Below are 14,971 nucleotides of genomic sequence, written 5' to 3' on the forward strand. Positions count from 1 at the left end.
TTCTTCCTAGAATTGCAAATTAGACAATTAAAAGATGAAATCTTTGTTTCTCTATCCAAGTATGCTAGGAAAGTTGTTAAGAAATTTGATCTAGAATCTTCTAAACACTATAAGACACTAATGAGCACTACCACTAAGCTTAGTAAGGATGCATCTAGAAAAGATGTTGAGCAAAAGCTTTATAGAAGTATAATAGGAAGCTTACTTTACCTCATTGCGAGTTATCCTGACATATCTTTTAGTGTTGGAGCTTGTGCTAGATATCAAGCAAACCCCAAATAGTCACACTTAATGTCTATTAAAAGATTTATTTGTTATATAAATGAAACTCTTGATTATGGTTTGCGGTATCCCTATGATTTTTCTCTTGTAATTGATGGATATTCTGATGTTGAGTGTTCTGGAAACGTCGAGGATAGAAAAAACACATCTTTTATTAGAGATTGTCTTGTGGCTTGGCTTAGCAAAAAACAAAATTCTATATCTCTATCTATTGTCGAAGCTAAGTATATTGTTGTTAAGAGTTGTTGTATGCAACTCTTGTGGATAAGCAAATGCTTAAAGACTATGAAATTGAATAAGGAACCATGAACATGCATTATGATAACTCTAGTGCTATAAATATCTCAAAGAATCTTGTTCTTCATTCCCGTACTAATCACATTGAAATTCATTATCATTTCATTAAGGATCTTATTGAAGAAAAGGTTGTTTCTTTAGAGTTTATCCTTTTTTTAACTTTAATTAGCAGATATTCTTACCCAACACTTCGATTCTCTTAGGTTTGAGTACCTAAGGAAATCCCTGGGCATATGGCTAATTGATTGATCATCATAGGTTTAGGCTTCAAAGGTGTTGAGCTTAGTGTTTATATCTTTTTGTTTCCTTTGGCCTTCTTTTTGTGGGCATATTATTTTTGTTTATTTACTTGATATATTAGCATGATTCATAATGTTTCAAGTTTGTGATTTAAAGAAATATATATCTACAAGATTTGGTGTGGATAAAATCATAGATAATTGTTAATCACTATTGATGCTTTTGATTCCTGATAATTAAATGTCTTTGTATGTGAAAAATTCAATATGGTTACATCTTATACTTGATTAAGGGGAAGACTTCTTAAGTTAAACTCATAAAGTAGACTTTGATTGCTTTGAAAGGATATGTTGTCATGCTCAAATCTTATTATCCACATACCTTGTTTGAATATAATATTTTTTTTGTTTCCCAAGGTGAGTCAATACAAAATATTGAATCTTTGGTTAAGCATAACTCTTACCAAGATTCATGCTCTTAAACGTATACTGCTCACTTGCAACATTTAGAAACACCCCCAAATTGGACACAAAGAAAACTATGAATGAAAAGAAAAAGAAAAATCACTTGATCATGATGTATAATGCCTCTACTTTTAAATAGAAAATTAAAAAGTAAAGAATAGAAAGATGATATCATATTAAAGGGGAGTCAAGTTGCATTGTATGTAGATCAGTGATTACTACTCAAAAAGTGCTATTTGATAGCTTGTAATTAACTCTTTTAAACACTTTTGAGTAGTAGTTATCACCTTTTAACCCAATTAACATATTAAGGACCTTTGCAATCTTTTCTAATCAAATTGTGTAAGTTTTGGTGTTTTTGTTAGTAATTTGATCATCAAAGCAATCCGAGATTGAGGAGAGTACTTTGGAATCCATGGAAAAGCAATGGAAAGGTCAAAAACATGAAGAACCTAAGCTTTAAAGTCCTTTGCCATAAGCAAATCCGGAATGCAAGGAGGGGAAGCAAAGAAGAACCAGCCATGAAGCATTCTTGATGACAGTCATTTCAGCCACTTTTGGAGCACTTCCTGGAGTTCAATTTATGCATGCTTTATGTCATTTCAAATCTCAGGAAGTCAACAATCCAATGCTTCAAATGATGTGCGATTCGGAGTTGAAACGAAGGAGTTACAGCCATTGCAAGCAGATCACTCCAAGCTGAAGGAAGATTTTTGCACGGCTGCGAAATCAGCCTTTTGCTGCGAAAATCTTGTCCTTTTGCTGCGAAAATTTCGCAGCCATTTTGCACAGTGCATGGGTGTTCTCTTGAAGCTTCCCAATAGTTGCAACCGACATTTTGAGATTTTTTTGCTTTAGATATTTGATGTCTAAATTCCCAAACTCTCCTTGTAACCCACCTATCATAGGATTCCTTAGTCTTTAAGCAAGAACAAAGGGTAAATAAACCCATATATAATGGTTGTAAGTTTCCTCAGAGAGGGGACGGACGGAAGACAAGGCTTGTACACAGACGCTTGTGATAGTTTTTTGGAAAGAAGTAAAATTGAGAGTTTTTGCTCTGCTTTACCTAATTGTTTTGATTGTTTATATTCATCTAATTTTTCTTACTAGCCAAACAAGCTCTGAGGAAGTTTCCTCAGAGAATGAGTGGCTAGACTTTAAGTTCCTTGGAGCTAAGGTTGTCGGGAAAGGTTCCAAGTGCAAGAATTAGTAGCTTTGTGGTTTCAGCCATTAATGAAGAGAAAGTGTGATCCTTTAATGATTTCTATGTTTTTAATTAACTTAAAACACCTTCAATTCACTTGAGCCAACACTTGGTAAGGCAAGTGATCTCTGTCCATGGAGATGCACTAGTTTACCTTTTGCGAGCTTTTGGGAAGTGACTTGAAGGTAGGATTTTCTAGAATTGCCAACACTTGGTAAGCTTTTGGACTCCAAGGAGACATCCATTAGTTATATCTTGCGAGCTTGAGAAGGGAAGTCCAAAGTTAATGATTACCTTGCATGGCAAATGCTAGGTGAGAGACACGAGCCATTGCAAGTTGCATCAGTGAGAGGGAATTAAAGTTGGAATCCATTTGAAGGATGCACATGTACAACATTGGTTAGAGAATTGACTATATGTTACTTCTCTAATGCGAGGAAATGAACCAAATGACCGGAGCTCTGTTTTTGCATGAGGAATCTCCCCTGTGAACCTAAACCTCCAAGGAATGTTTTTCTTCATAAGTAATTTCCATTACTTTCTTTTTAGTTAGCTTGAAACAAAACCTCGTTCAACTAAAATTTGTGTTTTATTTCTTAAGCTAACCTTGAAATGAAAAAGCACCAATTTAACTTTGATTGGTATCAATTGTGAGTTGAAAACCCTTCCTAGAGAACGATCCTAGAGCCACTATGCTATATTAGCTAAAGCTATCCTAATGCATGGTGGTATAGGTTATAAATTTAGTTGATTACTCCCTCAATCAAGGAGCACCAGCTGGACATGAATCAGTTGAGACACCAATTGGGCATGAATCAATCAACGAGGTCATGTTAAATAGAAATCCAACAATCTTAGTTCAAATTGATTGGATGTGTTCTTTAATTTTACTAAAGTCATGATTGGATCCATTCAACGTAATTAATTTCAAAATATTGAACTAAATAGTAAGTCATATTTCCTTGAAAATCAATACTTATGTTTCTATGTTGACTCTCTTATACATTGATGGTTATGCATTAGGTTATTGAGTATGTGATTATGATTAAATCTAACCTTTGATCTTGAAATTTCATTCTTAATGGATTGACATATACTATCTAAAGTAACATACTTCATCTATTATTGATTGAGCTAATGTTGAAAGTTTATGAACTTAATTATCTGCTCTTTATCGTTAAAATTTGTTTGAATTGGTGTTAATCCTTGTTTATATGTTAGTTAGTTGAGTATTTTATCCCTTACTAGATTTTTTTTTTTTTTTGGCTATAGTCTTTCTAGTGTTGTATTTATTGTCCTCAAGCACTCATGCCACATCCAACGTCTCTACTACTCAAGCACTCTTAGTTACAACCAGTGGTATATCGATCAAGCATCCTACTTGAGCACTAATCTACATCTAGTGGTACGTCCAAGTATAAAAACCTATCCAATGTGCCTTTTGTCATTTCAAACATTTTTCTATTCTCTCAAGCGCTTTGAGACTTCGTTTCTTTGTCTTTTAACATCAATTTTCTTTGTTTCATTTTCAACTTCATAGTATTATTCTTCACATTGTTTAGGAAATTTATAGTGGTTTATATTTTCAATATATATATATATATATATTTTTTGTGTTTATTTGTATTCCTCTAGTTATGTCTAGCCACAGGCGTTAGAAACAAGTGACTCCTCCTAAGTTACTCGAGCCCATTTAGGGCATCTCTCTTCAAGGCCCTTTTAACCCTTGTGATATCCCTATAGAGTGCTTCCACTCTCATGAGGCACGTAATCATTTCTATGCTCACTTTTAGAGTCGTTGCATTGAGGTTAAGCGTTTTGTTGACATTTGTGCCTTTTAGGATAGTTATTTTCCTGCCATTCTCTAAGAGAGAGGGTGGAAGTCCTTGTTTACCTTACATAGTTCATATTATCCTCTTTTGGTTCACGTGTTCTATAAAAACATGCATACCACTTCTCCTAGTCGTTTTTTTTGAGTGACCATGTTTGGTTAGCCATTCCAGATCACTTTATTATCAGTTAAACGTGTACTCAACATGCCTAGACTTGATGTGTGTCTTCCTTGTTTTCTTTTAGAGGTTCATTCTCCTACTCTTAGAGAGCTTTTTTTTTTTATTCTCATTTTATTCTATGGTGCTCCTTGAGAGCTTCCTTCTTATATTCCTCTGGTTGCCTTCTTTAAGCTAGTTTGGATTCTTGTTACTTTCTTAACATATTCTTTCTATTCTTCTTCCCATTGTACCGAAATTCGTCAATCGACTACTTGTCTCATCCATGCCATTCTATTTGGACAACATTTAGACATTGGTCAAGTGATCATTGATACCATCACCCCTTATCGAGACTTCTCCTTTCGTCATGGTGCACTCATTTTCAGACTCCTCGTCTCTAGATTATTAGAGCATATTGGTTTTGAGATTGCTACTACATAGAGGGTACAAGTTTCTCATGCCTTGTTGGATGAGAGCTCTTTGGGCAAACACTACAGTTACCTGTATGGTCCTATGGCTCCTCTAGTTCCAGATGGCTCCCAGGATGTTGCACCAGATAAATAAGCTGCTTAAGAGGCACTTGTTGAGGAAGATGAGATTCAAGCTTTGGAGTTGGATGCACCCATTCTTATTATTGCACCGAGGACTCACTCCAATTGAGGATGTGCTATATCATCTAGAGCCTCTCCTGGCGCATTGTCTTCCACACCCCTGACTTCTCAGAAAATGGATCCCATATCTATAGTGCTTCAAAGGTTAGACTCATAGGACGTTCAACTCCATGAGATCCAGGGTCAATTAACTTACATTATTTATTGGATCCATACTCAGAGTAGTTTGAGCTCCTTTTCTTCTCCACTTCCTCATGATGTTTAGTTATTGAGCTTTTCTCTTTATATCTTTATTGATTTGGATGTTTATTCTTTGATTATCTTATGTATCCAAAATCATATTTTTGATATATATATATATATATGTGTGTGTGCGTGTGTGTGTGTGTGTGTGTGTGTGTGTGCGTGTGTGTGTGTGTGTCATTCATCTTTGTCTTTCTCTTTTATGTGCTTTCTTGTGTTTATATTTCCACTGCTTTGTCCTTTTATGTGACAAAAATAAGGACATAATGCATATTTTACTCACTTAAATTAAGATAAAAAGAAAACATTAAATATTTGATTCACCTAAAAAAGAGGAGTTAAAAAAAGGGTGAAAATAGAAACTCCTTAATTTAGAGGTAGTTTTTGAATTCTTTGATTTATTCATTAAGGAAAATTATTTGAAATATTAGAGGAAACTAAAAATGAGGCAGTGAAGTATACCAAATCAACCTTAGGAAACATGACCTTAGAGTTTAAGAGAGATTCCTAACACGAATGTTTCCGGCAAATTACTACTGTTATAATTGACTATATCTTTAGAACAAATCTCAATCATAGAAGCTTTTTTCTATGGCCTCTGATTTCTCCCTAAGAAAACGCACAAAGTATCTTGAAAAATCATCTACTACCATAAGGACATATCTCTTGCCACATTTACTTTTAATTCGCATTGGACCTATAAGATCTATGTGAAGAAGATTTAAAGGTCTAGTGGTTCTTATCTTCTTAACCTTTTTGTGTAAACTCTTAGTTGTTTTCCTTTCATGCATTCACCACAAATGGGTTTAGGTTTGCCACTAAGTCTAAGGATACCTCTAACTTTTCAATATTCACTAAGTGCACAAGATCCCTATAGTTTATGTGACCTAGTCTTCTATGCTAGAGCTCAGTAGAATCAAGCTTAGCCTTACTAAACAAAAGAGGTGCTCTAGAGTTAGGATAAATGTCATAACAATTATCAACTTTCCTATGTCCTGTGATGACTGTCTTTTCCTTTTTATTAACTACCTTGCACAAGTCTTGGTGAAAATTCACTTTATGGTGTTTGTCGCACATTTGACTAATGCTTAAGAGGTTTACCTTCAGTCCTTCAACATATAGAACTCCATCTGGTTTAAGACAAGTAAGGATCACTATTAACCCTTGCTTTTTAACTTGAGCTAGTCTTCCATCTCCAAAAGTAACAACCATACCATCCTAATTTTCAAGAGAAGTAAAAGAGAATTTGTCTCATGTCATGTGCCAGAGCACCCAATATCAAGGTACCACTTACTAGAAGATTTAGCTTTAAGAGCAAGGACATAGATTCCATGAGAGTGGATGAACTTGTAGACTCCATTCAAACATATGAGATGACCTTACCTAGTTCCCAAAAGCCTAAAGACTTTGCCTTTAAGGTTTTTAAGAATGAAGAGATTGAAATGCCATATGATATAACTAGTGATGAATTAACCCATATGGTCAAAAGGAATAATAAGGTCATGAAATTTAATAAAAGGTTATACAAGAAATAAGAATTTAGAAAAGAAAAAGGACCTAATGAACAATCATCCAATGAGAAAAGAAAAGGTTCCTCTAAAGGTAAAAAAGTTGAATGCTTTAATTGTGGAGGTTTGGGACATTATGCTCAAGATTGTCCTAGCCTTAAAGATTCCAGAAAGTCTATGCAAGTAACATGGAGTGATATTGATTTTGAAGAGAGTGCTTCCATAGCTTCTAAAGATGCAAGGTATGATCCTAATGACTTGTTAGCTTTTATTGCTTCTAAAGAATCTGTGCATGATAGTGATTGTGATAGTGATAGTGATGATGATGATGAGTTTACTGATGAACAAAGGGTTAAATTCTTGAGTAACCTTATTATTGAGCATGAAAGACTAATTAAGAGTTATATGAAAAATAATGATATTCTTGATGCTCATAAAAACAAGATTGATGTGCTTAATGTTGAAAAGACTAATTTTCTTAAGAAAATTAGGCTTTTTGAGTTTGAACATCATTCTTTCCTTGAGAAGAATAATGCTCTTAATCAAGAGATAAAAAATAATAAGCCTTCTTCATCTATGAATGAAAATTTTCACCTTGGAACTAAAGTGCTTAATGAAATTCTTGATAAATGCAAAACCCATGGTGATAAAAGAGGTTTAGGGTACATTAACAAAGATAAAACTCCCTCTAGTGGAGAAATTGTGTTTGTCAAAGGTAAGGATAATATCCCTAACCAAGTAGAATCTCCTAAAAAGACATCACAATGCACACACTATAACAAAACTGAACATTCTCAATTTAAATGCTACACCAGGTTTCTAAAAAGGTTTGAAACTCAAATGAATAGACTTATAAATGACTTCAATTCCCTTAAAAATAACATCTTGAACAATGGGAAAGGAAATAAAACCAATTAAAAACCTAGAAGTTAATCTAGTTCCTCCAAGTCACCACCTAGGACTAATTGAGATTGGTTGAGAAAGGAAAGGCCAAAATCTCAAGTTGTGTTCAATGCTCTTAAAGCTAAATCTTCTAGTAAGTGGTACCTTGATAGTGGATGCTTTGGGCACATGATAGGAGACAAATCCTCTTTTACCTTCTTGAAAATTATGATGGTTGGGTTGTTACTTTTGAAGATGGAAGTCTAGCTTGAGTAAAAGGTTAGGGTAGTATAGTTATCCCTAGTTGTCCTAAACTAGATGGAATTCTATATGTTGAAGGACTCAAGGAAAACCTCTTAAGCATTAGTCAAATGTGTGATAAAAACCATAAAGTGAATTTTCACCAAGACTTGTGCGAGGTAGTTAATAAAGAAAGATAGGTAGTCATCACAGGACATAGGATAGTTGATAATTGTTATGCCATAAATCCTAACTCTAGAAAACCTCTTTTATGTGGTAGAGCTAAGCTTGAATCTACTGAGCTCTGGCATAGAAGTCTAGGTCACATAAACTACAAGAATCTTGTGCACTTGGTGAATATTGAAAAAGTTAGAGGTATCCCTAGACTTAGTGGTGAACCTAACCCATTTGCTGTGAGTACATGAAAGGGAAATAAACTAAGAGTTCACAGAAAAAAGGTTAAGGAGATAAGGACCACTAAACCTTTAGATTTTTTTCACATTGATCTTATGGATCCAATGCAAATTGAAAGTAAAGGTGGCAAGAGATATGTCCTTGTAGTAGTAGATGATTTTTCAAGATACTCCTTTGTGAGTTTTCTTAGGGTGAAATCAAAGGCCATCGAATGTTTGAATTCTTTATTTAATAGAATACAAGTGGACATAGGTCATCCAATTATAAGGATTAGGAGTGATTGGGGGGGAGGAGGAGGAGGAGGAGAGTTTAACGATGTGGATGCTGACCTTTTTTACAATAATGGAATTTAACATGAATTTTCCGTTTCTCGAATTCCTTAACAAAACGGAGTAGCTATATTGTGAATGCTATATTCTAAGGGATGGGAAGAACCTTGAAAAGTTTGATGCAAAATCTAATGTAGGAATCTTCCTAAGCTATTCTATTATGAGTAAAGCCTATAGGGTTTATTATCAAAATTCATAGATTATCCAAGAGTTTTCTAATGTGGTTATAAATGATATTGGGTATGATCAGGATGTAATTAAGAGTCAAATTTTAAACCAAAAATCAATTGGGGACAATCCTAAAGACTTGAAGATCATCGAAAATAACCGTAATGATATCCCTAAAAGAGACGTTGACCCTAACATAAATAAAGTTGTACCTTTAGATGACAGTCTTGAAGAAATAAGAGATAAGCATAGACCAAAATACCTAAGAACCACCCCAATCTCAAATGTTATAGGAAATGTTAATGAACGAGTGGTTACTAGGGGACAATCAAGATTAAATGAGATGGGTCTTGTATGCTATACATCCCAATTGGAGCCAAAGAATATGAAGGAAGCTTAAGGAGATGAATCTTGGACTACCACACTCTATGAAGAGTTAAATCAATTCACTAGGAATAATATGTGATATTTAGTCCCAAAGCCTAAAGATAAACATGTCATAAGTACAAAATGGATATTCAAGAAAAAAAAAGATGAAAATGAGGTCATTGTGAGAACCTAAGGATACTCACAAATAGATTGATTATGAAGAGATATTTGCACCCATAGCTAGATTAGAATCAATTAAGATACTTATGACAGTAGCAGGCTCCTTGAGGATAAAGCTTTATCAAATGGATGTCAAGAGTTGATTACTACTCAAAAAGTGTTATTTTATAGCTTGTAATTAACTCTTTTAAACACTTTTGAGTAGTAGCTATTACCTTTTAACCCAATTAACATATTAAGGACCTTTGCAATCATTTCTAATCAAATTGTGTAAGTTTTGGTGTTTTTGTTAGTAATTTGATCACCAAAGCAATCCAAGATTGAGGAGAGTTCTTTGGAATCCATGGCAAAGAAATGGAAAGCTCAGAAACATGAAGAACCGAAACTTTAAAGTCCTTTGCCATAAGCAAATCCGGAATGCAAGGAGGGGAAGCAAAGAGAAATCTAACATGAAACATTCTAGATGACAGTCATGTCAGCCACTTTTGGAGCACTTCCTGGAGTTCAATTTATGCATGCTATATGTCATTTCGAAGCTCAGGAAGTCAACAATCTAATGCTTCAAACGGTGCATGATTCGGAGTTGAAATGAAGGAGTTACAGCCATTGGAAGCCGATCACTCCAAGCTGAAGGCAGATTTTGCACAACTGTGAAATCAGCCTTGGGCTGTGAAATTGTTGTCCTTTTGCTGCGAAATTCCGAAGCCCTCTTGCTGTGGAATTTCTCCTGAAGCTTCCCAATATTTGCGACTGACATTTTGAGATATTTTGCTTTAGATATTTGATATCTAAATCCCCAAACTCTCCTTGTAACCCACCTATCATAGGATTCCTTAGTCTTTAAGTAAGAACAAAGGGTGAATAACCTCTTATATATAGTTTGTAATTTTCTTTACACAAGATCATAATGTAATCGGTGAAAGGAAGAAATATATTTTAAAGAGTAGTTGCTCTGTTTTTCCTTCATATTTTTGTTTTCTCGTTATTTTTCTTTCTAGCCAATCAAACTCTGAGGATTTTTCCTTGGAGGATGGGAAGCTAGGCTCTTTGTCTCTTGGAGTGAAGAAAGCCGGGTAAGTTTCTACATGCATAAATTGGAAGTTTTGTTGTTTTAGTTTTTAATGAAGAGAAAGTGTGACCCGTTAATGGTTTTTATCTTTTTAGTTAACTTAAAACGCCTTTAAATCACCTGGGCCAACACTTGGTAAGGCAAGTGATCTCCGTCCATTGAGATGCACTAGTTTACCTCTTGCGAGCCTTTGGGAGGTGGTTTGAAGGTAGGATTTTCTAGAATAGCCAACACTTGGTAAGCTTTTGGACTCTTAGGAGACATCCATTAGTTATCTCTTGCGAGCTTTTGACGAGTAATCCCAGGTTAAGGATCACCTTGAATGGCAAATGCTAGGTGAGAGGCACGAGCCATTGCAAGATGAATTAGTGAGAGAGATTTAGTGTTTGAACCCATTAAAGGGAAGCATCTGTACCACACCGGTTCAGGAAATAACTATATGTTAAATGCCCAACGCGAGGAAAAGAAACAAGTGATCGGAACTCCCTTTTTGTATGAGGAATCTGAGCCCAGTGATCTAAACTCCAAGAAACACTTTTCTTAGTAAGTAATTTCCATTACTTTATTTTTGGTTTCACTTAAAAACCAACCTTTTCAAACATCTTTATGTTTTCTTTTAGAGCTAACCTTGAAATGAAAAAGCACCAATTCAGCTTTGAATTAATATTAATTGTGAAGTGAAAACCCATCCCAGTGAACGACCCTAAAGCCACTATGCTATGCTAGCTAAGGCTATCCTAGTACATGGTGTAATATGTTATAAATTTTGTTGATTACTCCCTTCTGAGGACCACAATCAAGGAGCACCAGCTGAACATGAATCAAATGGTACCACTATCAGGGACCATTGAGAGGACATGAATCAGTTGAGACACCAATTGGGAATGTATCAAGAGTGCTTTTCTAAATGGTATTCTAAGTGAAGAAGTTTATGTTGAGCAACCTAAGGGATTTAAGGATTTTAAACTTCCTCAATCATGTCTATAGGTTAAAGAAAGCCCTATATGGATTAAAGCAAGCTCCTAGAGCATGGTATGGGAGGCTTATAACCTATATTTTGGAGAAAAATGTTGAAAGATAAGGAGTTGATAGAAATTTGTTCATAAATAGGTCTAATGATGAGTTGTTAGTAGCTCAAATTTATGTTGATGATATAGTTTTTGGAGCTACCTCTAGTGATCTTGCCCTTAATTTCGCAGAAGAAATGAAGATTGAATTCGAGGTGAGCATGGTAGATGAATTAACCTTCTTCCTATGATTGTAGATTAGGCAACTAAAAAATGGAATCTTTTTTTCTCAATCCAAATATGCTAGGGAATTAGTTAAGAAATTCATTCTTGAATCCTTGAAACAATCTAAGACACCTATGAGCACTACCACTAAGTTTAGCAAGGATGCATTTGGAAAAATGTTGAGTAAAAGCTTTATAGAAGTATGATATGAATCTTACTTTACCTCACAACGAGTTGCCCTGACATATCTTTTAGTGTTGGAGCTTGTGCTAGATATCAAGCAAACCTCGAAGAGTCACACTTAATGTATGTTAAAATAATTATTTGTTATATAAATGAGACTATTGATTATGGTTTATAGTTTATATTCTTATTCTCTTGTGATTGTTGGATATTTCGATGTTGACTGGGCTAGGCATGTTGAGGATAGAAAAAACACATCTAGTGTTTTTTATTTTTATTTTTATTTTATTAGTGTTTGTCTTATGGCTTGGCTTAGTATGAAATGAAACTCTATATCCTTATCTACTATTGAAGCTAAGTATATTGTTGTTGAAAATTGTTGTACACAACTCCTATAGATGAAGCAAATGCTTAAGAACTATGGAATTGAGCAAGGGACCATGAGCATACACTGTGACAACTCTAGTGTTATAAATGTCTCAAAGAATCCTGTCTTTCATTCCCGTACTAAGCACATTGAAATCCATCATCATTTCATTAGGGATCTTGTTGAAGAAAATGTTGTTTCTTTAGAGTTTGTCTCCCACTAAACATCAATTGGCAGATATTCTTACCAAACTCATGGATTCTCTTAGGTTTGAGTACCTTAGGAAATCCATGGGTTTATGCCTAATCGATTGACCGTCATAGGTTTAGGCTTCAAAGGTTTTAAGCTTAGTGTTTATATCTTTTTTTTCCCCTTAGCCTTATTTTGTTTTGGACATATTATTTTTGTCTATTTACTTGATATATTAGCATGATTTGTAATACCTCGAGTTTGTGATTTAGAAAAATATACCATACCTACAAGATTTGATGTGAATGGATTCATAGATAATCACTATTGATATATTTAGAAAAATATTCATGCTCTTAAATGTATGTTGCTCACCTATAACTTTTGGAAATACCCCCAAAGTGGATACAAAGGTAACCATGAATGAAAACAAAAAGAAAAATCAATTGATCATGGTGTACAATGCCTCCACTTTCAAAAGAAAGAAAAGAAAAGAAAAGAAAAGAAAAATGATATCAGATTAAGGGGAGTCAAGTTATGTTGTATGTTGATCAACGAGGCCATGTGAAACACAAATATGACGACTCTTAAGTTCAAATTGACCAGATGTGTTCTTTACTTTGACCAAAGGCATGACTGGATCTCTTCTAAGTGTTCAATTTTGAAATATAGAACTAGATAATAAAGTCGTATTCCTTGAACATCAATGCTTATGTTTCTATGTTGACTTTCTTATACATTGATGGTTATATGGACTTGCATTTTTCACATGCGTCCCCACTCGACGGCGATACTCGCTTTCTTTTCTTTCTTTTTTTTTTTTAATGAAAAATAGTATCTTTGTAAAAATTGGAGTCTCTATTTATTTTTTTTATGTAAGGAAAAATAAAATAAGAAACTAAAACCTTAAGAAAAATGACTCTTTAAGTTTTGGAAAAGTCTGCCTTTGAAAAACTCAAATCTAGGTCTGGGGATCAGGTTACCTATCAAGAAGGTGCGATGATTAAGTCGTAGCACTCCTCTAAGCTCATATACCTACGGTCTCTACTAAGAAAATGGAGAGAATCATGACAATTGATTAATTAATCGAGGATACCAATAACAGGACAACAAGATACATATAGGTCATGAGGCGAGAAAAATAGTAAACAAGAGGTACAAAATTAATGAATGTAAAATGCACAAAATAGAAGTTAATTATTTGTTAAAGTTGAAACATTTCAAAGGAAGTTCAAAAGAAATTTATTTATATTGGGAACAATTTGGAATTAAAGATTTCAAACTTATTTACTCACAAAGTTTCAATTTATTTACAAAATATTCGATTTTTATTCACATCCAAAATTAATTAATTTTTTTTTTATTTTCTTAAAAGATTTTTGCTTGAATTTGAATATATAAAAGAGAAAAACTCAATTTGATATTTTATTTAAAAAGAAATGATTTTGATTTACACTTATTAAAAAAACAAGATTCTGTGATTATAAAGAAACAATAATTCTATTTTTGGACAAGTGATTTTTACAAGAAAAAAAGGGGTTTACTTATTTTAATGGCAACAACCAAATTTCAATTTACTTAAGAAAACAAATTTTTACAACTTTTATTTACAAAAGATATTTCCAAAGCAAATTTATTTGAAAATAGAGGTTTTTACAACTTTTATTTTCTTTATATTTTTATTAAAACAATTTTTGGGATTTTTTTATTAAATCAAAATTTGGAACTTTATTAAAACTATTTTGAATTTTTTTTTTTACTAAAACAAAACCTTAGAACTTTTGTTAAGAAAACTTTTGGAACATTTTATCAAACACAAACTTAGAGAACTTTAATTTAAAATAAATTTTTGAGAACTTTAATTTAAAACTAATTTTAGGGACTTTGGTTAAAGTACTTACTTTGAGAAAATTTATTAAAACACTTTCTTTGAGGATTTTTTAGACTAACCTTAAGGGTTGATGTTAAACAACTTTTAGAATTTATTAAAACAAAATTTGAGAATTTATTATAAACGAATTTTGAGAATTTTTAAGATTAAAACACTTATTTTGAAAATTTAGTAAGATAATTGTTGAAAATTTTAAAACTTTTATGGAAACAAACTTTAAGTAAATTTAAAAGACATAACTTTGAGAACAATTATTAAAACATTTATTTTGAAAATTTTAATTAAACCAAATTTGAGAACTTTTATGATTTTTATGAAAACAAAATTTGAGAATATTTATTTAAACACTTGTTTTGAGGGTTTTCATTAAACAAACCTTATTTTAAAAAAAAAATGATTTTTTAAAGAATGTTTATTAAAACACAATTTTCAATTATTAAACTTATTAAAAAAAGTGACTCTATAAAGAACATTTATTAAAAACACAATTTTTAGAATTTTCAAACTTATTAAAAAAGGGATTTCCTGAATGACAATTATTAAAACACAATTTTCGATTAACAAACTTATTAAAAAATGACTTTCTAAAGAACATTTATTAAAACACAACTTTAA

The sequence above is a fragment of the Vitis riparia genome, chromosome 18 (genome assembly GCF_004353265.1).
Source record: "Vitis riparia cultivar Riparia Gloire de Montpellier isolate 1030 chromosome 18, EGFV_Vit.rip_1.0, whole genome shotgun sequence".
Lineage (NCBI taxonomy): Eukaryota > Viridiplantae > Streptophyta > Magnoliopsida > Vitales > Vitaceae > Vitis > Vitis riparia.